Source organism: Heterodontus francisci, unplaced genomic scaffold (genome assembly GCF_036365525.1).
Source record: "Heterodontus francisci isolate sHetFra1 unplaced genomic scaffold, sHetFra1.hap1 HAP1_SCAFFOLD_172, whole genome shotgun sequence".
Taxonomy (NCBI): domain Eukaryota; kingdom Metazoa; phylum Chordata; class Chondrichthyes; order Heterodontiformes; family Heterodontidae; genus Heterodontus; species Heterodontus francisci.
The window spans coordinates 2,713,488-2,741,052 of NW_027141631.1; the positions used below are offsets into that span (position 1 = coordinate 2,713,488).

At 46.9% G+C, this 27,565-nt stretch overlaps 1 non-coding gene across 1 annotated transcript; it reads left to right on the forward strand.

Annotated features, from left to right (window-relative positions):
* The first annotated feature begins 24,200 nt into the window (after positions 1–24,200).
* trnar-ucg (transfer RNA arginine (anticodon UCG)) lies at positions 24,201–24,289 on the forward strand. The gene is given in 2 exon segments: positions 24,201–24,237; positions 24,254–24,289. It is a non-coding gene; the product is annotated as a tRNA-Arg (tRNA).
* The last annotated feature ends 3,276 nt before the right edge of the window (positions 24,290–27,565 follow it).

Sequence of the window (27,565 nt, forward strand, 5' to 3'; positions counted from 1 at the left end):
GCTTTGGTTTACTGTGGCCCCCATATAATATTCTGATATCTGTCAAGGCTTAGTACACAATTTATAAGAATCTGACGGTTAAAATAACTTGAGTTTACTCTACACATCTTGCATTGAAGGTGACATCTACAACTCTCCATGAGGAGCCGTCCAGATTATATTACATCACTTCCTGTGATGATGCACACAGTCTATTTATATAATCTGCCCAGTAACAAGCCAATGTCCACTCTTATATTATTGTACAGATGTGAGAAAAGCTGAGGATGGGAATGGAACGTCTGAATGAAGATTTCATGATGCTGATGATGGAAATGAGGCTGATCTGTTACCCATTCCACAATCCCTCTTTTTTTCTGTGCATGTTTCTCGAAGCTGTTTCAACCAAATTGAAAAAGAATCACAAATCCTCCTCTGGAGCCTCAGGTGTTCACTAACAGAAGGCATGGTGGTCAAGTGGTAAGGCGTCAGTCTCGAAAAACTGCAGATCACGGGTTCAATCACCGTCTATTCCTTATGGTTAGTTTCTCACTTTAAATGTGATGTTTCCAGCAAAGATGTCTGTTGCATTTGTTTCGGCCATCTGGAAATCATTGGAAATCACTTTATCCTGGACACTGGGAAGAACATGAGGAGTAGCCACACGGTCCCTTGAGCCTTCTCTGCCATTGATAGAGTGCAAATAACTGATGTCCAAGCACTGAACCTTATTACTGTGCATCTGCTGGATATTTAACAGAGCTATTCTATTAATCCTACATCCCGCACTCCTGTCCTTTCCCCCATTGCCCTGTTAGATTTTCCATGTCAGGTATATATACAATTCCATTTAGAGTTAACATTGAATCTGCTTCCACTGACCTTTCAGGATTGCATTCCAGACCAGTACAACACACTGCTGAAAAAACAATCTCCTCATCACAACTCGAATTCTTTTGTCAATTAATTTAGATGTGTTTCCTCTGGTTACTGACCCTTCTGTCACTGGCAACACTTTCTCCTTCTTCACTCAATCAAAACTCTTCAGGATTTGCATTTCCTGCTGCCTTTGCTGATCTAACAAGGCTGAGCACACATCGCCAAAAGGAATATGATTGGCTCTGAATCACATTTATCTTTCCTGTCAATCTCATGTGGACCTTGTATTTTCCTGGAACCAAACAACCTGAGCAACAAGTGTGGGTTCCAGTGATTCCCGCCGCTCTGAGAGAGAGAGGATGTGATAATGAGCCAGATGGAAGAAAGGAATGAGATAGAGAGTAAAATAGCCCTGGTCTGTTTCTACTAACCCCCGGCCCCCTACTTAAAATGGCATCATTTTCTCCTGCCTCTCCACATTCTAATCCATTGATAAATGCAATCCTTTCATCTGGAACATAGAACATAGAACAGTACAGCACAGTACAGGCCCGTCGGCCCACGATGTTGTGCCGAACCTTTAACCTACTCTAAGATCAAACTACCTACATACCCTTCATTCTACTATCATCCATGTACCTATCCAAGAGTCGCTTAAATGTCCCTAATGTATCTGCTTCTACTACCACCTCTGGCAGTGCATTCCACGCACCCACCACTCTCTGTGTAAAGAACCTACCTCTGACATCTCCCCGAAACCTTCCTCCATCACCTTAAAATTATGCCCCCTGGTGATAGCCCTTTCTGCCCTGGGAAAAAGTCTCTGGCTATCCACTCTATCTATGCCTCTCATTATCTTGTACCCCTCTATCAAGTCACCACTCATCCTTCTTCGTTCCAATGAGAAAAGCCCTAGCACCCTCAACCTTTCTTCGTAAAACATACCCTCCAGCCCAGGCAGCATCCTGGTAAATCTCCTCTGCACCCTCTCTAAAGCTTCCACATCCTTCCTATAATGAGGCGACCAGAACTGAACACAATATTACAAGTGTGGTCGAACCAGGGCTTTATAGAGCTGCAGCATAACCTCGCGGCTCTTAAACTCAATCCCCCTGTTAATGAAAGCCAACACACCATACGCCTTCTTAACAACCCTATCAACTTGGGTGGCAACTTTGAGCGATCTATGGACATGGACCCCAAGATCCCTCTGTTCCTCCACACCACCAAGCATCCTGTCTTTAAGCCTGTATTCTGCATTCAAATTCGACCTTCCAAAATGAATCACTTCACACTTTTCCAGGTTGAACTCCATCTGTCCCTTTAATTCCTGTTTCCTAATCCATTGATGTTTCACAATGTACTGAACTGTCCCAATCCATTGATATAACTCAGTCTATAGAATTTCCCAATCCACTGATATTTTCCAGTCCATTGACTTTCCCAATCCATTAATGGTTCCTGTCCATTGACATTCCCAATCCATTTATATTGCCTGTGATTTCAAAGCAACTGTGGAATACAAATAGTATCAGTATTATCAGATACATCGAGACGAGGTGTAATAGCCAACTGGACAGATGTCAGGTTTATAAAGAAAAAAGCACTGGCTCGATATTTGTCCAGTCTATCACTGGATCTGAACTCTCAACCTCCTGTTTTTCTCTGGGTCTGCTGATTTGTATATGTGAAGAACCATTGGATGTTTCTCAATCCTCTGACTTTTCTCATTCTTGTGCCATGTTTGTTCCTTTGGGTTCACCAGTGAAGAAAATTATTCCCTATTACATTTGGTGAAGACTTTAATAACCTCACATCCTTGTGTCTCACCATCTCAGGTCAAACTCCCTACAGAAACTTTAAACATTTAACTTATTCTGCTGGGAACATTTTCAAGGGTGCAGCCATTCCTTCATTATGTTTGCTTCTTTGACATGTGATTGACAAATATGTGTGTAATGGAGAGAGAGAGAGTGTGAAAAAAAGAGAGAGAGTGCGATAGAAACCAGCTAAAGACAGATAGAGAGAGAGAGAGGCAGAGAGAGGTAAAGCGATAGACAGAGAGAGAGAGAGAGAAGGAGAGAGAGTCATTGAGTCATGGAGTCACTACAGTACAGGAAGTCATTTTGCCCATCAAGCCCATGTAAATCAATCCATTCAGTCCCATTCCCCCGCTCTATCTCCATCGCCCTGTAAGTTATCTATACCTGTCATATTTATTATAATCTTGTACATGTCTATCAAATCTCCCCTCAATCTCCTTTGCTGCAGGGAGAACAACCCCAGCTTCTCCAACCTAACCTTACAGCTAAAATCCCTCATGTCTGGAACCATTCTGATAAATCTCCTCCACCCTCTCAAGGACAGTCACATCCCTCCAAAAGTGTGTTGTCTAGAACTGAATGCAATTCTCTGGTTGTGGCCCAACTTGAAATGTATACAGATTCAGCATAACGTCCCTACTTTTGTCCTCAAAACCTCTATTTATGAAGGCCAAGATCCGATATGCTTTGCTAACTATTTTCTCAATGTTTCCTGCCACCTTCAAAGAACTATGCATATGAATCCCCAGGTTTTTATTCCTAAAAATATGCTTCATTCATATAAATCTGTAAAAAATGCATTATACAACAGTTCAAAACAGCACCAAGTTGACATTCCAGAAAGTGCAAAGGAAATCAGTTTTCTTCAGTACAGGAGTGAGTTGCCTCACAACCCTTCCATTCCATTTTACCTGACATGGACATTTTACAGCAAACCCATATCTGGTGTATACAGCACGAGGGGTTTCCCATGGGTCCAGCTGCTCAGTTCACAAGGGCGGGGGGACCTTACATAGTGGTCTTTCCCCATTGAGCCTTTGCAGTGGCTACCCCAAGCTTTAGTGTGTCCCTCAGTGCGTAGTCCTGGACCTTGGAATGTGCCAGTCTGCAAAACTCGGTCGTGGACAACTCTTTGCGCTGCAAGACCAGCAGGTTTCGGGCAGACCAAAGAGTGTCTATCACCAAATTGATAGACCTCCAGCAGCAGTTAATGTTTATCTCGGTGTGCATCCCTGGGAACAGCCCGTCGAGCACAGACTCCTGTGTTACAGAGCTGCTTGGGATGAACCTCGACAAAAACCACTGCATCTCTTTCCACACCTGCTTTGCAAAGACACATTCCAGAATGAGGTGGGCAACTGTCTCTTCCCCACCACAGCCACCTCGAGGGCCGTGAGTGGAGGGGGCGAGACTCCGGGCATGCAGGAAGGATCAGACAGGAAGGGCTCTTCTTACCACCAGCCAAGCTACATCTTGGTGCTTGTTTGAAAGTTCTGGTGATGAGGCATTTTGCCAAATGACTTTGGCAGTCTGCTCGGGGAACCATCCGACCGGATCCACCATCTCCTTTTCCCGTAGGGCCTTGAGGACATCCCGTGCAGACCACTGCCTGAGGGATTGGTGGTCAAAGGTGTTTTCCCGCAGAAACATTCCCACGAAGTAGAGCTGGTACGGTATGGTCCAACTGGATGAAGCGATCCGCGGCAATGTGACCAGACCCATCCTTCACAACACCTCAGCACATAGTGACACTTGGTGTTTGTGTACTGGGGATCTACACACAGCTTGATGCAGCTGCACACGAAGATGGTCATCAGGATGAGGGCGACGTTGGGTACATTTTTCCCACCCTTGTCCAGAGGTTTGAACATCATGTCCCTCACGCCCTGGTCCATTTTATATCTCCAGATAAAGCAGAAAATGGCTCGGGTGACTGCCACAGTGCAGGAGTGGGGTATGGGCCAGACCTGTGCCACGTACAGCAGCAACGAGAGTGCCTCGCACCTGATGGCCATTTTCTTACCCACAATGGAGAGAGATCGCTGCTCGCACACACTCAGTTTATTGTGTACGCTGGCCACTCGCTCCTTCCAGGTTTTGGAGCAGGCCCCGGCCCTTCCGAACCGTATCCCCAGCACCTTCAGGTAGTATGACCTGATGGTGAAGGGGACAAAGGATCGGTCAGCCCTGTTCCCAAAGAACATGGCCTCACTCTTGCCATAGTTGACTTTGGTTCGAGCTGGTCGCAGATGCTCATCTGTCTGCGAGGGGATGGTGGATCCGAGCAGAAGACAGCGACACTGACCATGTACAGGGAGGCTTTTACCTGAGTGCGTCCACTGATTAGGATTGTCACCCCTCTTATGCCTGCATCCTTCCTAATGGACTCTGCAAAAGGTTCAATACAGCAATCAGACAAGACAGGGGAGAGAGGACAGCCCTGTCTGACTCCAGATTGGATCAGGAAACTTGATGATTCCCACCCATTGATTGAGACAGCACTACTGATGTTTGTGTAAAGCAGTTTGAACCAATTGCAGATTCCCTCCCCAAACCCCATTTTGGAGAGCACGTCCATCATGAATGTGTGCAATATCCCGTCAAAAACGTTCTCCTGGTCCAAGCTGATGAGGCAGATGTCCATATCCCTGAGTAGTGTGAGACTATCAGAGATCTTCCTGCTGAGTACAGTGCAGGTCTGGTCAGGGTGAATCACCAACTCCAGAGCAGACTTGACTTGACTGGCGATGATTTTGGACAGAATCTTGTAATCTACATTAAACAGTGAGATGGGCCGCCAATTTTCGATTTCCGCCCTCACCCCCTTCCGCTTGTAGATGAGGGTGATGATGCCTTTCCTCATGGATCCTGATATGCTGCCGGCCAGGAGCATACTCTCGTATACTTCCAGCAGGTCTGGGTCGACCCGGTCCCACAGGGCCGAATACAACTCAACCGGTAAGCCGTCACTTCCGGGAGATGTACTCGTCTCGATGGACCTGATGGCCTTTGTCTGCTCGTCCAGATTTAGCGGCTTGTCCAGTCTCTCCCTCATGCTGTCTTCTAAGACCTCCGTGATAGATGACAGGAAGAACTGGGAAGCCGTGCTGTCTGTGGGCTTTGTGTCTGACAGCTCAGCATAAAAGGAATTGCTAATCTTTATTTTTTTTTTAGCGATACAGCACTGAAACATGCCTTTCGGCCCACCAAGTCTGTGCCGACCATCAACCACCCATTTATACTAATCCCATATTCCTACCACATCCCCACCTGTTCCTATATTTCCCTACCACCTACCTATGCTCGGGGCAATTTATAATGGCCAACTTACCTACCAACCTGCAAGTCCTTTGGCTTGTGGGAGGAAACCGGAGCACCCGGAGAAAACCCACACAGACACAGGGGAAACTTGCAAACTCCACACGGGCAGTCTCCAGAATTGAACCCGTGTCGTTGGAGTTGTGAGGCTGCGGTGCTACCCACTGCGCCACTGTGCCGCTATGTCAGACTGCAAAGACCTTACTGAGCCATCCTGTTCCTTCAAGCTGCTGATAACAGAGCTCTCTCTTTTGGAAGAAGAAACGCGAGCACGTCTCATCCTGCTCAATGAAGAGGACTCTGGACCGGAAGATTATCTTGGAGGCCTCCGTGGCAAAGAGCGAGGCCTGCTGGTTCTTCACCTCTTGGAAGTCCTCCTTGACCTCGACCCCCATCGACTGCAGCCAGAACAGATTTTGCATTCTTTTCTGGAGTCGGGACATTTCCCTCTGTCTCTCTCTCGCCCTCTGAACACCTTTGAAGAGAAAGAACCTCTATCTTAATAACCTTAATAAAAATGTGCAGCCTGCATGGGAACTTTCATGGTCTGATAGATTGGAGGGAATATTGACCGTGATCTCTTTAGTCCCCTTGTGGTCCATTGTGAAGTCAGGTTCAGTTCTCAAACTGCTTCATTCTGCCTCGACCAGGGGACTGCAACCCTCAGCTCCGGAACAGAATGTGGTTCTTCAACATGTCATTGTGGTCGCCAACCTAAAAATCGTTAAGTCTAGAAAATAAGAGCCATGTTTTTATTCTGGGGATAAAGGGCTACACTTTATGGTTTCAAATATTTATTCTAATGAAAATCATCATTCTGCTCCAAATAAACCTTTCACGTGGTTATAGCTACACCCTGGTTATACATAAAATAAAAGCAAAATACTGTGGATGCTGGAAATCTGAAATAAAAACAAGAAATGCTGGAAATACTCAGCAGGTCTGGCAGCATCTGTGGAGAGAGAAGCAGAGTTAACGTTTCAGGTCAGTGACCCTTCTTCAGAACTGGCAATTATAAGATATGTAAAAGATTATAAGCAAGTAAAGCGTGGGATGGGGCAAGAGATAACAAAGGAGGTGTAGATAGGACAAGGTCACAGAATAGCTGACCAGAAGGTCATGGAGCAAAGGCAAACAATATGTTCATGGTGTGTTGAAAGACAAAGCATTAGTACAGATAGGGTGTTAACGGACTGATAATTGAACAGCAGCAAGTATAAACATGAAAAACAGTGGGTAGGCAAACTGAACAAACTAAGATGAAAAAAATAAACATACAAAAATAATGTAAAAAAGAAAAAATAACTAAAAATTAAAGTAAAATGGGGGGCCGGTCATGCTCTGAAATTATTGAACTCAATGTTCAACATTAATTGGGATAGTCATCGCGTTAAGGGCTTCGATGGAGTGGAGTTCTTAAAATGTATACAGGAGAACTTTTTAGCCTAATATGTAGAGGATTTTTTTTAATTTCCAAAATATACTTTATTCATAAAAATCTGGAAAAAGTACATGACAAAACAGTTCCAAACAGCACCAAGTCAAAATATACAAACAGAGCAATGGAGGTCAGTTTCCTTCAATACAGGAGTGAGTTGCCTCACAACCCTTCCATTTCATTTTTGATGCCATGTACATTTTACAGCACACGAAAATTTTCCCAATACAGTTCGAGGGATTTCCCATGGATCCAACCCCTCCGTTCAGCTTGTTGGGGGATCTTACACAGTGGTCTTTCCCCATTGAGCCTTTGCTGCAGCTGCCCCAAGCTTTAGTGCGTCCCTCAGCACGTAGTCCTGGACCTTGGAATGTGCCAGTCTGGAACATTCGGTCGTGGACAACTCTTTGCGCTGGAAGACCAGCAAGTTTAGAGCAGACCAAAGGACGTCTTTCACCGAATTGATAGTCCTCCAGCAGCAGTTGATGTTTATCTCAGTGTGCGTCCCTGGGAACATCCCGTAGAGCAAAGACTCCTGTGTTACAGAGCTGCTCCATTGCTTTTTCCAAAGTATCAGATTCGGAATGGTGTTTCAAAGGAAGAGAAGGCAAACAATTACTTCCTGGTGGCCTGAAGGAAGGCAACTGAGCGGCGGGGTGGAGCGTGTTGATATCCTTTTAAGGGTAATATGCACATGAGCATTGCAGGCCCTGGATACATGCAGTATTTTCTTGAAAGGTCTAATAAATTATACAGGGCAATAGCTGCGAAGAATTACCATGTCAACGTAGCATCAGATTCTGAATAGCGTGACAAGATGATTTATACAACTGTGTATTAAAACCGTAAGAGGTGGTGTTTGATGTCAGGTGTCAGTGTGTGACAGCTCAAAGCATACTTACCTAACTCAGAAAAAACTAAGATAAAAAAAAAAAGTCAAAGTAATGCAGTGGTTTTTGTCTTGGTTTATTCCAAGCAGCTTGATAGCACAGGAGTCTATGGACTGTTCCCATGGACGCACACTGAAACAAACATCAACTGTTGCTGGAGGACTATCAATTCAGTGAAAGACACCCTTTGGTCTGCCTGAAACTGGCTGGTCTTCCAGTGCAAAGAGTTTCCACGACCGAATGTTGCAGACTGGCACGTTTCAAGGTCCAGGACAACGTGCTGAGGGGCGCAGCTTGGGGCAGCCGCAGCAAAGGCTCAATGGGGAAAGGCCACAGTGTAAGGTCCCCCCAGCAAGCTAAACTGAGGGGCTGGATCCATGGGAATCCCCACGAACTGTATCGGGAAAATTCTGTGTGCTGTAAATGTAAAATGACAATGAAATGGAAGAGTTGTGAGGCAACTCATGATTTTATAGAAGGAAACTGATCACCTTTGCACTGTTTGTATTTTTTGACTTGATGCTGTTTTAAACTGTTTGGGAATGTAATTGTTACAGATTTTTATGAATAAAGTGTATTTTGGAAATAAAGAATAAAGTTCCCCCAGGATGAGGCTAACCTATTGTACTGTGGGTTTGCTGATGCCTGCGATGTCTTCAAATGTGGGATACTCAACTGCAGAATTTGTGATAGTTGGGGGTCTGCTTTTGCACTCACCCCTGATTATATGAATCAAAAATAGAATTTACTAGCTGCTGCTGGACAGTGTTTCTGCTCCCAAATATTTTTTGCTATAAACACTCGTCCTCGTTTCTTCGCAGCTCCAAGTACGCACTACTCCACCTCAATGCTTGGACTTAGCTGGCAGGGGAGAGACCGTGATCAGTGGCATTTGATAATGCAGGTGCTGTTTTTGTGTTTTTTTGCGGGGGGGGGGTGGGAGGTGGTTTCAGCACCGTATTTAGGGCATTCCGCACTTTGGGATTGGAGATCTACCGTGGTGGTGGTTTCCATGTCAGTTGAGGATTTTGGACATGTCCCAGGAAAGCGTCAAGTAAAAATGGCTGCAACCAACACCAGAGCTCCAGGCCCGGGGGTGCGTAACACCGTTAGGGTGGCGGTGAAAGATAGTGAAGGCTGTGCACTCATCGACTGCGCCTAGTTCATTAAGAATTTTGTTTTTCCAAAATATACTTTATTCATAAAAATCTGGAAAAAAATCACTGCAGCCTCACAGCTCCAGCAACCCGGGTTCAGTTCTGGGTACTGCCTGTGTGGAGTTTGCAAGTTCTCCCTGTGACCGCGTGGGTTTCCGCCGGGTGCTCTGGTTTCCTCCCACAGCCAAAGACTTGCCGGTTGATAGGTAAATTGGCCATTGTAAATTGCCCCGAGTGTAGGTAGGTGGTAGGAGAATTGAGGGAAGGTGGGGATGTGGTAGGGAATATGGGATTAATGTAGGATTACTGTAAATGGGTGGTTGGTGGTCAGCACAGACTCGGTGGGCTGAAGGGCCTGTTTTAGTGCTGTATCTCTCCATGACTCTCTGACATTCCAAAAAGTGTGAACGAAATCAGTTTTCTTCAATACAGGAGTGAGTTGCCTCACAACCCTCCCATTCCATTTTACCTGCCATGAACATTTTACAGCAAAACCATATTTGGTGTATACAGCCCGAAAGGTTTCCCATGGGTCCAGTTCACTATGGCAGGGGGACCTTGCACAATGGTGTTTCCCCATTGAGCCTTTGCAGCGGCCAGCCCAAGCTTTAGTGCGTCCCTCAGCATGTAGACCTGGACCTTGGAATGTGCCAGGCTGCAACACTCGGTCGTGGACAACTCTTTGCGCTGCAAGACCAGCAAGTTTAGGGCAGACCAAAGAGTGTCTATCACCAAATTGATGGTCCTCCAGCAGCAGTTGATGTTTATCTCGGTGTGCGTCCCTGGCAACAGCCCGTCGAGCACAGACTCCTGTGTAACAGAGCTGCTTGGGATGAACCTCGACAAAAACCACTGCATCGCTTTCCACACCTGCTTTGCAAAGACACATTCCAGAAGGAGGTGGGCAACTGTCGCTTCCCCATCTACTCAGCAGAGATGACATCTGTTATTGAAGCAAAAAGCAGAACCGACCTGATGCACAACATGAAACCAGCAGCCAGAATATTATATGACTTGAAATTAGCCAAGGCAGTTGTGCAAAAGACAGTGAGACACTGTGCAAATAAACACTGGACAAAATCACAAATGTAACAATGCTTTCAAAAGCAAATCTCCCGAGTATGCTCACACTCGTCAAGCAGAGGTGACTTTGCTGGCTCAGGCACGTTTGCAGGATGGAAGATGACACATTCCCAAGGGTATTCTGTGTGGGGAGGTTGCCGGAGACAGAAGACCAGTTAGATGCCCAAAGCCCCACTTCAAGGATGCCTGCAAGCAGGACATGAAGGCCTGAAACATCGATTTTCACACATGGGAGACACTGGCCAACAACAGAGGGAAATGGTGATATTACCCCTGGACTGGTGTGTGCGTCACCATGACGATCGGTGACTACAGCAGCTTGACAGCAGGTGCCAACATGGAAAACAGCAACACCTGATAATCCCACCTCATATGTGCCACTTGTGGAAGAACCTGCCTCTCACAGATTGACGTCTTCAGCTATCGGACAATGTGCACCATGGGAAACTATCCCATCACCAATGGATTTGCTGCACGTCCATCATCTCACGTAGAAGGAAGGATGACGACGACGACATCTACAACCAGGCGGCCCATCGTGCCTGTGGCAGCTCTTTCATTTCCTTTCAACTATTTATCGAAATTCCCTTTTCAACCTTATGATTGAGTCTCCTTCCACCATCCTCTCAGGCAATACATTCCAGACCAAAAACAACAACAACTTGTGTGTAAATTTATAGAGCACCTTGAACGTAATACAGCGTTCCATGGCACTTCACAGGAGTGTCGGAAAGCAAATTTGGACCCCAAGCCACACAAGACCGTATTAGAGCAGATGGCCAAAAGCTTGGTCACAGAAGTAGGCTTCCATGAGTGTTTTAAAGGAGGGAAGAGAGGTCGAGAGGCGGAGAGTTCAGGGAGGGAAATCTCAGGCTTCGGGCCTGGACAGCTGATGGCACAGCCGCCAGCGGTGGAGCGATAAAAATCAGCGAATCTCAAAAGACCAGAATTGGAGCAGGTCCAGAATCTCGGGGGGTGTGAACCCAATAAAATCCGGCCCTTTGTATCCCCCTCACAGCTTACATTCCCACCGAGCTTTTTATTATTAATCAAGTTCCCTCTTGCAGTTCTATTTCACACCAGGAGATGTCAGTCTCATGCCATTTCACAGCAAGCTGCAGACAAGCTACTTTGCTGCCAGTCCAATACTGTGTTGAGTGGACAAGGATGTGTGTGGTGTGCAGTGTGTGGTTTGCAGCTAGGTTCGACTCAAACCAAAGAAGCTGCATCACTCCAAGCGGAAGGGCCGCCTGCGCATCAACACGAGCAGAATTTCTTATCCACAGCTGTTACGTAAGTTTCTAAATTCACTTGATAAAGTCCTTCAAAACACTTCTACAGGGGATGCAGAGACCAAGTGGGCCCACATCAGAGATGCCATCTATGACTCAGCTATGATCACCTATGGCAAACGTGTGAAGCAGAATGCAGACTGGTTTCAATCACACTTTGAAGAGCTGGAACCTGTCATAGCCGCTTCGCGCATTGCACTGTTGAAGTACAAGAAAGCCCCCAGCGAGTTAACATCCGTCGCTCTGAAAGCAGCCAGAAGCGCTGCACAAAGAACAGCCAGGCACTGTGCAAATGACTACTGGCAACACCTATGCAGTCATATTCAGCTGGCCTCTGACAACGGAAACTTCAGAGGAATGTATGATGGCATTAAGAGAGCTTTTGGGCCAACCATCAAGAAGATCACGCCCCTCAAATCTAAATCGGGGACACAATCACTGACCAACGGAAGTAAATGGACTGTTGGGTGGAGCACTACCTAGAACTGTACTCCAGGGAAAATGTTGTCACTGAGACCGCCCTCAATGCAGCCCAGTCTCTGCCAGTCAGAGATGAGCTGGACGTGCAGCCATCAAAATCGGAACTCAGTGATGCCATGCATTCTCTCGCCTGCAGAAAAGCACCTGGGAAGCACAGCATTACCCTGAAATAATCAAGAGTACCAAGCCTGCTATACTTCCAGCACTCTACGAACTGCTTTGCCTGTGCTGGGATGAGGGAGCAGTCCCACAGGACATGCGCGATGGCAATATCCTTACCCTCCATAAGAACACGGGTGACCGCGGTGACTGCAACAATTACCGTGGAATCTCCCTGTTCAGGATAGTGGGGAAAGTCTTCACTCGAGTCGCTTTAAACAGGCTCCAGAAGCTGGCTGAGCGTGTCTACCCTGAAGCATAGTGTATCTTTCGAGCAGAGTGATCCAACATTGACATGCTGTTCTCCCTTTACCAGCTACAGGAGAAATGCTGTGAACAACAGATGCCCCTCTACGTTGCTTTCATAGATCTCACCAAAGCCTTTGACCTCGTCAGCAGATGTGGTCTCTTCAGACTACTGGAAAAGATTGGATGTCCACCAAAGCTACTAAGTATCATCACCTCATTCCATGACAATATGAAAGGCACAATTTAGCAAAACGGCACCTCATCAGACCCCTTTCCTATCCTGAGTGGCATGAAACAGGGCTGTGTTCTCGCACCTACATTGTTTGGGATCTTCTTCTCCCTGCTGCTCTCACATACTTTCAACCCTTCAGAAGAAGGAATTTTCCTCCACACAAAATCAGGTGGCAGGTTGCCTGTCTAAGAGCAAAGACCAAAGTACGGAAAGTCCTCATCAGGGAACTCCTCTTTGCTGACGATGCTGCATTAATATCGCACACTGAAGAGTGGCTGCAGAGTCTCATCGACAGGTTTGCAGCTGCCTGCAACGAATATGGCCCAACCATCAGCCTCAAGAAAAAGAACATCATGGGACAGGACGTCAGAAATGCTCCATCCATCAATATCGGTGACCACGCTCTGGAAGTGGTTCAAGAGTTCGCCGACCTAGGCTCAACTATCACCAGTAACCTGTCTCTCGATGCAGAAATCAACAAGTGCATGGGAAAGGCTTCCACTGCTCTGTCCAGACTGGCCAAGAGGGTGTGGGAAAATAGCGCACTGACACGGAACACAAAAGTCCAAGTGTATCAAGCCTATGTCCTCAGTACCTTGCTCTCCGGCTGCGAGGCCTGGACAACGTATGTCAGCCAAGAGCAACGTCTCAATTCATTCCATCTTCGCAGCCTCCGGTGAATCCTTGACATCAGGTGGCAGGACCGTATCTCCAACACATGCCCAGCATATACACCCTACTGAGCCAGCGGCACTTGAGATGGCTTGGCCATGTGAGCTACATGGAAGATGTCAGGATCCCCAAGGACACATTGTACAGCGAGCTCATCACTGGTATCAGACCCACCGGCCGTCCATGTCTCCGCTTAAAAGACGTCTGCAAACGCGATATGAAGTCGTGTGACATTGAACACAAGTCGTGGGAGTCAGTTGCCAGTGAACGCCAGAGCTGGCGGGCAGCCATAAAGGTGGGGCTAAAGTGTGGCGAGTCGAAGAGACTTCGCAGTTGGCAGGAAAAAAGACAGAAGCGCAAGGGGAGAGCCAACTGTGTAACAGCCCTGACAACCAATTTTATCTGCAGCACCTGTGGAAGAGTCTATCACTCTAGAATTGGCCTTTATAGCCACTCCAGGCGCTGCTTCACAAACCACTGACCACCTCCAGGTGCTTACCCATTGTCTCTCGAGACAAGGAGGCCAAAGAAGAAGATTCTTCCACCTCTCTGAGATTTGCCTACATATTTTCTCCTCTAACTCTTCCTGTCAGTTTAGAGGCCTGGAGTACACTCCCAGCCAAGTGATTGTCCCCTTTTTGTTTTTAAGTTCTACCCATATGGCCTCATTTGAGGAATTTCTAAGATGTCATCCTTCCTTACTGCAGTAATTGACTCCTTGATCAACAGTGCAATGCCACCTCCTCTTTTACCCCCTCACCTGTCTTGCCTGTCGATTCTGTACCCTGGAATACTGAGCTGCCAGTCCACCCCACCCTCAACCATGTCTCTGTGATCGGAATAAGATCATAATCCCATGTGCTAATCATCGCCCTCAATTCATCTGCCTTATTAGTAAGACTCCTTGCATTAAAATAGATGCAATCCAGCCTTGCATTTTTCACTTGTGCCGTAACAGGTCTATATTTGCTCTGCCTTCCAGACTGACTCAGTTTCTCTTTTAAATTTGACTGTGTTTAACCCCCTACTGTTCCTCCACTCTGTATCCGACCCCCCTGCCAAATTAGTTTAAACACCCCCCTACCCCCCAAAACAGCACTGGCAAACCTCCCAGCAAGTATGTTGGTCCCGTTCCAGTTCAGGTGCAACCCGACCAACTTTTACAGGTAGGTCCCACCTTTGTCAGAAACAGACCCAGTGGTCGAGGAAATTAAGGCCATCCCTCCTGCACCATATCCTCAGCCATGCATTCATCTGCTCTACCCTCTTATTCCTATACTCATTAGCATGTGGCATTGGGAGTAATCCAGAAATTACAACCTTTGAGGTCCTGCTATTTAATCTGCTATCTAGCTCCCTAAATTCTGGTTGCAGGACCTCATCCCTCTTTCTACCTATGTCATTGGGGCCAATGTGTACCATGACCTCTGACTGTTCACCCGCCACCTTGTCCTGCAGCCACTCTGTGACATCCTTGACCCTAGCACCAGGGAGGCAACATACCATCCTGGAGTCACGTTTGCAGCCACAGAAATGCCTATCTGTACCTCTTACGATAGAATCCCCTATCACTATAGATCTTCTACTCCTTTTCCTCCCCTCCTGTGCAGCTGATCCACCTGTGGTGCCACAGACTTGGTTCTTGCTGCATTCCCCTGAGAAGCTATCTCCCCCAACAGTATTCAAGGTGGAAAATCTGTTAGAAAGGGAGATGGATCCAGGGGACTCCTTCACTACATGCCTAGTTCTTCTACTCTGCCTGGTGGTCACCCATCCCCTTTCTACCTGAGCAGTCTTTACCTGCGGTGTGACCACCTCCCTATATGTGCTATCCATGATGATCTCAGCCTCGCGGATGCTCCATAGTATCTCCAGCCGCCGCTCCAGATCCGAAACGTGGATTTCGAGTAGCTGCAGCTGGAGACACTTCCTGCACACGTGTTCGCCCTCGATACTTGAAGTGTCCCTGGCTTCCCACATGGCACAGGAGGATCACTCCACATTGCCGAACTGCCCTGCCATGTCTTACCCTTAATTTATCCCCTTAACTTACCCAAAAATTAAATTATCTACACTAGGGACCGTGATTCTCCCCCAAAAAACACGACCTCCTTTATTGAAAAAACTGTAGAACTTTCCCTTTACTTTTAGTTACTTACCCAGCTATTTAGAGTAACTCCCAAACAGCAGATACTCACCAACCAATCACCTTGCAGCCTTCCTGTGACATCACTGCTCACTTTGTTTTCAAACTCCGGCGTGCCTGGACTGCTCTCCGCTTCTCACCCGGAAGGTGAGTGACTGGGCCGCGATCCTTGGGCTCAATTTATTGGTTCTGCTCTCGGCGTTCTCCCCACAGATCCAGTCCTCTCCCGGAAGGTGAGTGACTGGGCCGCGATCCTTGGGCTCAATTTATCGGCTCCACTCTCGGTGTTCTCCCCACAGGTCCACTCCTCTCCGCTCCGCTCCCAGAAGGAAAGTAAGTCTGGTATCTGTGACGGACAATGAGGATAAACACAATATGAGGAGAGAGTGAAATACATTTTACTCTTTAGACGATATTATTTATTATATTTCAGCTGCTCCTTGTTTTACAAATATTTTGGCGGGCTTTTCAAATTTGTGAATGGGTTTCAGCTCTGACAATTTGCCGCTGTCAATCTCCGCCCCATTTTCCCATTGCCCTTTGATGATCGGCGAAATAGCAGCTCCCTGGTTGGTGACATGAACCAGCCAATGAGATTCAGCAGACAGTAACCAATCAGAAGTAGCCGGACTGCATTCCTCCAGAAGGTAAAGCACGGAAGTGCGGGAGGAATTCCTCACTCTTTGTGAAAATATTTGTGAGATTGCGAAAATGTCTGGAAGAGGGGCAGGGGAGAGACCATGATCCTGTCTCAGGTAAGTTTTTGAGTAAAATGGCTGTAACCAATTCTGTAACTTCAGGCCAGGGAGTGTGTAACATCGTTCGGGTGGTGGTGAAGGATAATGATGGAGATGCACCGGTTGACCGTACCTTCTTCATTAAGAAAATCCTTATTGATTGCTGTGGATTCCAAGCTGCGAACATCTTCTGCCTGCAGGACTTCCCCAGCTGTGGATATTTTGACGTGACATCCAAGAACGTGGCGGATCCATCAAGTTCCTGAAGGTGTTCAAGGAGAAGGGAAACCAGGCGCCGCTGTCGATCCTCACAATGGAGCCGCTCTTCACACTGCCATCGCAAAGTGACCGGGTGGTGACAATTCACCCCCATGTTCCTGTCGTAGATGAACTCACCTTCCTCACCATATATGTTGAGGTGGCCGGCGGCAGCACTGATGTCAAGGACCCATTTGGATTTGGACCAGTTAGCGGCAGGTCAAGGTGACCTTGAAGGTCGATGCCAACGGAGCCATCATCCATCCTCCCTCCAGCTTCGCTTTCGGGGGAAGTCGAGGCTTCATGGTCTATGCGGAGCAGCCCAGAGTTTGTCGTACCTGTGGCAAATCTGGTCACGTGGCAGCTAACTGCAGCACAGTCGTCTGCAAGAACTGCAAGAAGGAAGGCCATCAGACCAAGGACTGTGAACAGAGTAAGTACTGCAACCTGTGAGGTGGGGCAGGCCACCACTACAAAACCTGTCCAAACGGTGCCTCAGTTATGCCCAGGCAGCAAGGACCAAGGAAAGGAGAAGGAACGGTGAACACGTCTGGTGCTGGGAGGGAAACAAGCAATCCTCCCCACAGCGATGAAAGTCTATCTGAGAAAGAGAAGAAAGGGGAGGCAGCTGCAACCAGCAACCCAACAACTACTCCATGCCTGGAAACTCCTCCACAGACAGAATTAATGGAGGAGGAGGCAGCAGATGGACAAACAGGTCAGTGGCAGGTGGTACAAAGGAAGACCACAAAGAAAAAACCTCCAAAATGAGAACAGGTCACCACCCAAACCAGTGGCAAGAGGAGGCTACCATCTGAGACAGACGACAGCAGCTCCTCCTCACTGGATGAGCAAGGGCCAGAACGATGGCACCTCCAAAAGAAGCAGCAGAACTCAAAGGAGCTGGAAGATAAAGCCCCCCAGCTTGGGGGCACTGGAAGCTGTAACGAGCCCAGCGCACCCCAAACCAAAAGCAAAGAACCCAAGGAGATGCTCAGTGCACCCCAGCTCCGGGAGACCGAGAGCAGCGAAGTGTCCTGCGCACTCCAGCTCCAGCTCCGGGAAGTCAGGAACAGTGATGTCTTCGAGGAGGGACCGAGGGGAAAGACACCAACAGCAGAGGACAACCCAAGCCTTGCTGCCTACAAGAACCGCCCCCCACCCGCCGATGTCACCCCAGTGGAACAAAACCCTCATGAACAACCAAGAGGGGTTTCTGGGCTCAACGAATGTGAAACAGCTTGCGTACACTATGGGTATGCTGGAACATACTCAAGGACTGGGACTAGCAAGGACACCTGGTGTGGGAAGCAACACCCAACTTTATAGTGGATATAAAGATTGCTTCGATTAACATGCATTGTGTTAAATCTACCACGTGATGTGTTTCAAGCTTGGATGACTTCGCAAAGGTCAAATCCGTCATACTGTTTTGTCAGGAGTGTGGAATCCTGCACCGCAGCACTTACAGGCAATGGTCACGATGGTGATCCCATGGGACATCGATCTGGTCCAGGGGAAATGATTCCTGTTGCTCCGGCCTGGGAATTCTGCTGCGGGAAGGCAACTTAACCATCTCTGAAGTTAAAATGCTGGTGGGCGGTTGCCTTCTCGTTGCAGATGTAATGTACAACAATGCTCCGCTCCATTTAAGCAACGTGTATGCCCCGGTCCAATGCAACGAGTGGCTGACCATCCTCCAGCAGCTCCCGCTGCTGCTGATGACATCCAGGCCGGTCATTCTTGGAGGTGACTTCAACTGCATCATTGATGCAGCTGGACGATCTGGCAGTGACGACAGAAAACTGGACGCGACGCCCAGATTCTTAAATGAAACAGTAAAAAATGCCAAACTGCACAATGTCTTCAGCAAACCTGCAGACAGAGAGCAGCGTAGATACACCTGGTCAAGATCGGACCGGTCTGCAAGTTCCAGGATTGACTTCCTGTATGTGTCCCCTGCTTTCACGGTCAGATCCACCGACGTCAAGCCGGTGTTCTTCTCCGACCACTGCCTCTGACTGGTTGACTGTCACTTACAGGATGACCAGCGGGTTGGCAGGGGGACATGGAAGCTCAATGCTACACTGCTAACCTCAGAGAACATTGAGGAACTCAAAAGAGATTGAAAAAGCTGGAGAACAGTGAGACCCTCTTTGAGTATCCGGTGAACTGGTGGGAAGTGATCAAGGAGAACATCAAGAGGTTATTTATCTCCAAAGGTGTTCAGAGGGTGAGAGAGACAGAGGGAAATGTCCCAACTCCTGAAAAGAATGCAAAATCTGCTCCGGCTGCAGTCGATGGGGGTTGAGGTCAAGGAGGTTCTCCAAGAGGTGAAGAGCCAGCAGGCCTCGCTCTTTGCCACGGAGGCCTCCAAGATCATCTTCCAGTCCAGAGTCCGCTCCATTGAGCAGGATGAGACGTGCTCGCGTTTCTTCTTCCAAAAGGTACACAGAGAGAGCTCTGTTTTCAGCAGCCTGAAGGAAGAGGATGGCTCAGTAACCTCTTCGCACTCTGACATACTAAGGATCAGCAAACCCTTTAATGCTGGGCTGCACGATGTGAAGTCTATGGGCTGCACGATGTGAAGTCTATGGACAGCATGGCCTCCCAATCCTTCCTGTCATCTATCACAGAGGTCTTAGATGACAGCATGCAGGAGAATCTGGACAAACCGCTAACTCTGGACAAGCTGACAAAGGCTATCAAGTCTTTTGAGACGAAGAAAACTCCCGGAAGCGACGGCTTACCTGTTGAGTTGTATTCGGCCCTGTGGTACTGGGTCAGCCCAGACCTGCTGGAAGTTAACGCGAGTATGCTCCTGGCCGGCAGCATGTCAGAATCCATGAGGAAAGGCATCATCACCCTCATCTACATGCAGAAGGGGGAGAGGGCAGAAATCAGAAATTGGCGGCCCATCTCACTGCTTAATGTAGACGACAAGATTCTGTCCAAAGTCATCGCCAGTCGAGTCAAGGCTGCTCTGGAGTTGGTGATTCACCCTGACCAGACCTGTACTGTACCCAGCAGGAAGATCTCTGATAGTGTCGTGCTACTCAGGGATACGATCACCTATGTACAGGTCAGGAGGGTGGACACCTGCCTCATCAGCCTGGACCAGGAGAAGGCTTTTGACAGCATATCGCACACCTGCAGGATGGACGTGCTTTCCAAAATGGGGTTTGGGGAGAGAATCTGCAATTGGATCAAACTGCTCCACACAAACATCAGTAGTACAGTCCAGAAAATTGGGTGGGAATCAGAAGGTTTTCAATCAAATCTGGAGTCAGACAGGGCTGTCCTCTTTCCCCTGCCTTGTGTGTTTGATGTATCGAACCCTTTGCTGAGTCTATTAGGAAGGATGCGGGCATAAGAGGGGTGACAATCCCAGGCAGTGGAGTCACTCAGGTCAAAGCCTCCCTGTACATGGATGATGTTGCTGTAGTCTGATCGAATCTGCAGTCCATTCGCAGACTGATGAGCATCTGCGACCAGTTCGAACTGGATTCGGGAGCCAATGTTAACCATGGCAAGAGAGAGGCCATGTTCCTTGGGAACTGGGCTGACCGATCCTTTGTCCCCTTCACCGTCAGGTCAGACTACCTGAAGGTGCTGGGGATATGGTTTGTAAGGGCCGGGACGTGCACCAAAACCTGGGACGAGCGAGTAGCCAGGGTACAACATAAATTGAGAATGTGGGAGCAGCGTTCTCTCTCCATTACAGGTAAGAACCTGGTCATCAAGTGTAAGGTGCTCACGTTGTTGCTGTATGCGACGCAGGTCTGGCCCTTACCCCACTCCTGCGCTGTGGCGATCATCCAAGCCATTTCCCACTTTATCTGAAGATGCAAAATGGACAGGGTCCGGAGGGACACGATGTTCAAACCTCTGGATGAAGGCGAAAAAATGTACTCAACGTCGCCCTCAACCTGATGGCCTCCTTAGTATGTGGCTGCATCAAGCTGTGCGTAGAGCCCCAGTATGCAAACACCAAGTGTCACTACGTGCTGAGGTTCTATCTGACCCCGGTGTTGCGAAGGATGGATCTGGTCACATTGCCACGGAACGCTCCATCCAGTTGGACTGTGCCTTCGTGGAAATGTTTGTGTGGAAAAACACCTTTGACCACCAATCCATCAGGCAGTGGTCTGCACCGAATGTCCTCAAGTATATTTTTGGAAAAGAAAAGTCTGGAAGAGGAAAGACCGGCGGGAAAGCTCGGTCCAAGGCCAGGTCTCGCTCGTCCCGGGCTGGACTGCAGTTCCCGGTGGGCCGTGTTCACAGCCTCCTGAGAAAGGGTAACGATGCTGAGCGTGTGGGTGCCGGAGCCCCGGTCTATCTGGCTGCTGTGCCCGAGTATCTGACCGCTGAAATCCTCGAGTTGGCCGGTAACGCGGCCCAGGACAACAAGAAGACCCGCAACACCCTCAGACACCTGCAGCTGGCTGTCCAGAATGACAAGGAGCTCACCAAGCTGCTGGGAGGGGTGACCATCACTCAGGGCTGGGTGCTGCCTAATATCTAGGCCATGCTGCTGCCCAAGAAAACCAGTGCTCCGGGCACCAAAACCAAGGCCAGCTGCCAGGATTTTAGCAAATACCCAAAGGTTCTTTTCGGAGCCACACACAGTATCATTCTTGTAAATCTCCACTGTACTCTCTCCACAGCAATTATGTAATTTCTGTAATGTGATGACCAGAACTGTACGCAATACTCCAGCTGTGGCCAAACCACCGTTTTAAACAGTTCTTGCATTACATCCCTGCTTTTGTCAACCAAGAAATGAAAGCATTCCATATGCCTTCTTCACCACTCTATCTACCTATCCTGTCGCTTTCAGGGACCTGTGGACATGCACTCCAGAGTCTCTCACTTCTTCTACCCCTCTCAATATCTTCCCGTTTATTGTGTATTCCCTTGCTTTGTTTGCCCTCCCCAAATGCATTACCTCACACTTCTCCAGATTGAATTCCATTTGCCACTTTTCCGCCCACTCAACTAATCCATTCATATCATTCTGAAGTCTACAGCTATCCTCCTCACTATCAATTACATGGCCAATTTTTGTGTCATCAGCAAATTTCCCAATAATAGCTCCCACATTTAATTCCAAATAATTAATATATACCACAAACAGCAAGGGACCCAACACTGAGCCCTGTGGAACGCCACTGAAAACCTCTTTCCAATCGCAAAACCATCCGTTGACTACTATCCTTTGTTTCCTGCCACAGAGTCAATTTTAGATCCAACCTGCCACATTCCCCTGTATTCCATGGGCTTTCATTTTACTGACCAGTCTGCCATGTGGGACCTTATCAAATGCCTTACTAAAATCCATGTAAACCACATCCACCGCACTATCCTCATCAATGCTGCTTGTTACTTCCTCAAAAAACTCAATCAAGTTAGTCAGACATGACCTTCCCTTAACAAATCCATGCTGACTATCCCTGATTAATCCATGCCTTTCTAAGTGGCAGTTTATCCTGTCCCTCAGAATTGATTCGAATAATTTAACCACCGGTCAGACTGACCGGTCTATAATTATTTGGCCTATCCCTCACATCCTTTTAAAATAATAGCACGACGTTTGCAGACCTCCAATCCTCTGGCACCTCCCCCATATCCAGTGAGGATTTGAAGATGATCCTCAGCGCATCCACTATTTCCTCCCTGGCTTCCTTTAACAACCTCAGATGCAAACCATCTGGCCCTGGTGATTTATTCATTTTCAAGGATGTCAGACTCTCTCGTACTTCCACTCTCATTATGCTTATCATATCTACTATTTCACACTCCTCTTCTTTTACTACAATGTCTGCATCATCCCTCTCCTTTGTGAAGGCAGAGACAAAAAACTCATTAAGAACCACGCCCACATCTTCTGGATCCACACAGAAGTTCCCTTGTACATCTCTGACAGGCCATACCCTTTCCTTAGTTATCCTCTTGCTCTTAATGGACTGATAAAACATCTTTGGAGTTTCCTTCAAGTAGTTGCATCCAGTCCACATCTACCAAATCACCTCTCAGTTTTGTAAAATTTGCCTTCCCCCAATTTCGAACTTTTACTTTTAGAGCTACCTTGCCATTACTTAGCTTTACAAACTCATTATTGCTCGTGTAATAAGTGTAATAAGTAGAATAATTTACCAGTTACTCACCGATCAGCTTCTTCCCCTGTACCATGGAGGCTGAAAAGGCAGAAAAGAAAAGAGACCAAAGAGCACCTCCTTCCCCTAGTCAGTGAAGTCCCTCACACATCAACTCACAGCTTTACACTCTGTCCAAACAGCACTTTCTAATTAGTAATTATTAATAAGTTACACTAACTAAAACATTAGTAACCTGACCAATTACAAGGTAGCTATTTGAGGTTTTTTTTAACAAAGAGCTTTTTTCCCTATCCCAAAGGCTCTTTTCAGATCCACCCACAGTATCTGAAAGGGCTGATTACTGTCTGAAGTCTGCTGTACCAACACCTCTGTCTATCCCTCTTCATCTAGAACAACCAGCGTCATCTTCCATTCCTTTCGCCATCATGTGTTTAACTCGCTTCTCCTTATAGACAGTCAGATATCAATGTAATAATGAAATGATCTGTGTCAGTGCTGGCCATTTCCCTGTCCTGATTTCAGGCCCCACTCTGGACACTTGTTTCCCATTCCAGGACCTACTTGTATTAATATTCAGCACCACCTGTCAGTCAGAAACTTGTCTCAATGAACCGATCCTTTTACTGAACTTCCAACTGCTGCTGTCCATTTCTCGAGGGAAAGAGCTGCTCACTGTGTAAGGATGTGAGGGGAATGTAACCCGGCTGCTGGTGAGAATGTCCCGTCTTCTCAATCAAAAGCCTTTTATTTTACTTCAGTGATTCCCAGATTCCCAGCTGGTCCGTTGAGCATTTTGTTTTCACAGAAATAACTTGTTAAATACAAATCTGATTCCAACACGTCAGTAACAGGACAGAATGGGAACCTTTTAAAAGGATGAAGCAACTATTTCAGTGGCTTCTCACTGTCCCCCTGAAGCCTGTGTGAAGGGGAATTACCAAAAGTCTGTAATTTATTACTTCCACACCGAGTTTGAGTTATTTGTCACGTGAAAGATTGCTGAACGGAGTCTTTTACTGGGATGAGAAGTTGACAAAAATTGGCAAAATAAAGCTGTTCATAAAATAGCACCAGCAATTTGAGTCGGTAAAAGCAAAATTGTGTTTTAAAAGTTTATTTAAACCGCTACGGGAAAATAGATTTTTATGTACTTTTCCAGTCGATCACTTCTTTTCCACAGTGAAATTGGCGGCTTTCACAAATTCAAATATTGTGCCAGGTTGACAGGTTCAACCAATGATTTTTTTGTGCTTTGAGGTTCTCTGATTGAATCATTCGTATGAGCTAGCGGCTGTGTGGCCTAATGGGTAAGGCGTCTGACTTCGGTATATTCCATGATGTTATCAGAAGCTTGCAGGTTCGAATCCTGCCACGGTCATTTTGACCCAAAGGGATTGTGCAGGGCTTTGGGGATCGAGTCGGGGACTGAACAGATTGGAAACCCGACATGGACTGAATGGGGCGAATGGCCTCCTCATGTTCTGTCACTGACTTTGTGAGAAAAAGGTGACCAATCAGAAGTGGGCTGGGGTGACAGCGGGCTCAAACTGCAGGAATTCCAGGTCCCTGAATGACTGAGCTGAAACTGATCCGTTTCACTGCAGGAAACACCGTCTCGGGGGAAATAACATCACAAATAATTCAATTTGACTAATTATTCAATTATAAAACAATGTGCAGATGTGAAGGTGCGATGTTACTTTTCACAGTGAGGGGAGAATCCGCCATCTGGGTAAATCAGCAACTTTATAACATCGTCTGTACGTTTGGAAAAGAAACGATGAAAACTCTCCCCATAACCCTGGTGCGGTGGAAAGGCTCAATTCAGAGATTGGAATATAACGAGAGCACAACATAAATCATTAACTGATATTTCCGGCATAAAACACACCCCAGCTCCCGTTCCCATGTCACTGCTGTCCCTATAAGGCGGTGGGTGACTCTGAAAAGAGACTTGGTTTTGTGTTTCTGCTGGAAAACCACAAAGATCCTCCCAGGCAGTGAAACTCATCTTCCCAGAATCTCCAAACCAGATTGAAACAGAAAACAGTGAGAAAGTTCCAGAGAGTTACTGAGCATTAAAACCAATTAAATAAACCAATTCTAGAGAGATGTTGGTGCAGTTCTTTCAGAGAGATTGTGGGTGGCTCTTAAAAGATCCGTTGTGTTTCGAGTGTTTTCACTACATGGTGGAGCTTTACTTGGAGTTGATGTACTTGGTCACTCACATTGTCCCTTCTCACATTCCGAGCGCTTTATTGGGTGCAAATGTTGCTTCAGGCAGTTTCAACAGCTCAGAGCCGACATTGAGTCAGAAACCAGAAATGGGAGTACGGGACACAGACAAGGAATTGAGGCTGAACCTTTGTAAATCTCACTGGTTATAGGCCTCAGCTAGAGCGTTGTGTCAAATTCCATGCTCCACACTTTAGCAGGAATGTCAAGGCCTTAGAGAGGGTGCAGAGGAGATTTACTGGAATGTATCAGAGATGCAGGAATTCAGCTAATGTGTAAAGAATAGGGGTCTGGGGTGTGTGAAGCTGGCGTCCTTCTCCTTAGAGCAGAGATGTTAATGGGGCAGTTAATAGTTGTGTTCAACATTGTGAAGAGTTTTTGTAAGAACAAAGAAGTTTGACTGCAATTAGACAGAGCCTCGGTGAGATCACACCTGGAGCACTGTGTACAGTGTTGGTCCCCTTATCTAAGGAATGATATACTAGCCTTAAAGGAGGTGTATCAAAGTGTCACTCGATTGCATCCTGGGAAGAGGGGATTGAGTAGACGAGGCCGATTTTCCTCAGAATTTAGAAGAGTGAGAGGTAATCTTACTGGCACCTAAAAATCTTAATTGATTTAACAGGGTAAATGCTGGGAGGATGTTTCCTCTGGTTGGGGAATCTAGAACTTGGGATCACAGTCTCAGTATAAATGGCTCAATCATTTAGTAATGAGAAGAGGAGAATTTTTTTTCACTCGAAGTATTGTGAATCTTTGGAATTCTCTGTGCACAGTGGTTAGCACCGCAGCCTCACAGCTCCAGTGACCTCGGTTCCGTTCAGGGTATTGCCTGTCCAGAGTTTGCAAGTTCTCTCTGTGACCGCGTGGATTTCCGCCGGGTGCTCCGGTTTCCTCCCACAGCTAAAGACTTGCAGGTTGATAGGTAAATTGACCATTGTAAATTGCCCCTAGTGTAGATAGGTGGTAGAAGAATGGTGGGAATGTGGTAGGGAATATGGGATGAATGTAGGATTATTATAAATGGGTGGTTGTTGGTCGGCACAGACTCGGTGGGCCGAAGTGCCTGTTTCAATGCTGTATCTCTCTGTGACTCTAGAGATGTAGATGCTCAATCATTGGGTATATCCAAGAGAGAGATCGATAGGTTTTTGGATACTAAGGGAATCAAGGGATCTGTGGTAGTGTGATAAGATGGAGCTGATGTAGGAGATCAGCTGTGATCTTATTGAATGGCAGAGCTATTTCAATGGGCCAAATGGCCTACTCCTATTTTTTATGTAAAGTTCCATTCCTCTCAGGGAATATTTTCAAAAAGAGAAATACTGCACACACTGGAAATCTGAATAATAACAGAAGATTCTGGAAACCCTCAGCAGTTCCAGCAGTATCTGTGGAGAGAGGAAGGTAGGAGTAATGTTTCAGGTCTATAGAAGGGTCACAGAACTGGACCACTAACCCTAGCTTCTCTTCTCCACAGTTGTTTCCGGAATGGCTGAGTGTTTTCAGTATTTTAGGCTTTTTCTTTCTGTATTACATCCTTTTCCCATTTGACTATTTGCTGTGAACCTTTCAGCGTTGTGCTCAATTCTTTGTGTCGTTGTGTTTTCTTTATTTGAAGTAATGTAAATAGTATCCTGAAATAAATTTGCCAAATGATTGGGCAAATTATTACAACCAGTTTTTGAGCAAGTTCTCCACATGCACAATGAAGGATTCCTTCACATTTGCGAAGACCATACAGGACTTGCATATCGATAGCAATGCCGTGTCCATGTGTTCATTTGACATTGCTAGCCTATTCACCAATGTACCACTTCAGGAAGCCAAAGATATTTGCACTGCAGTGCTACATCATGGCAATCTAGACCCGTCACCATTGTGTGAATCAGTATTCATTGAACTTATGAACTCGGCAACTTGCACAGTTGAGTTCAGTTTTATTGACACCATGTATCGCTGGTGTTGCCATGGGATCCCCTCGAGGCCCAGCTCTCACAAAAATCTTTGTTGGATTCCATGACAAACCTGTTTTTAAGGGAATGACATCTAACCTCCTACCTCTTGCATATTTCCAATATGTAGATGATACGTTTGCTATATTTGAATCAGCAGCTGCATGAAATAATTTCCTTGCACGTCTTCATGGGCTCCATCATACACTCAAATTCACCTTTGGAATGGAGCTGTCAAATGAGCTCCCTTTCCTTGATGTACTAGTTGAGAAATCTGCTAACTGGTTCTCTACCACGGTCTACCGCAAACCTGCCTTCACTGGTCAATACACGCGTTGGGATTATTACAGTTCCACGCGCTACAAGATTGGTCTTATCGACAACCTCATAAATAGGACTGAGCCATTTGCTCACCATGCAAGCTTGATGCTGAAATAGGGCGAATCAAAGACATCCTGCATTAC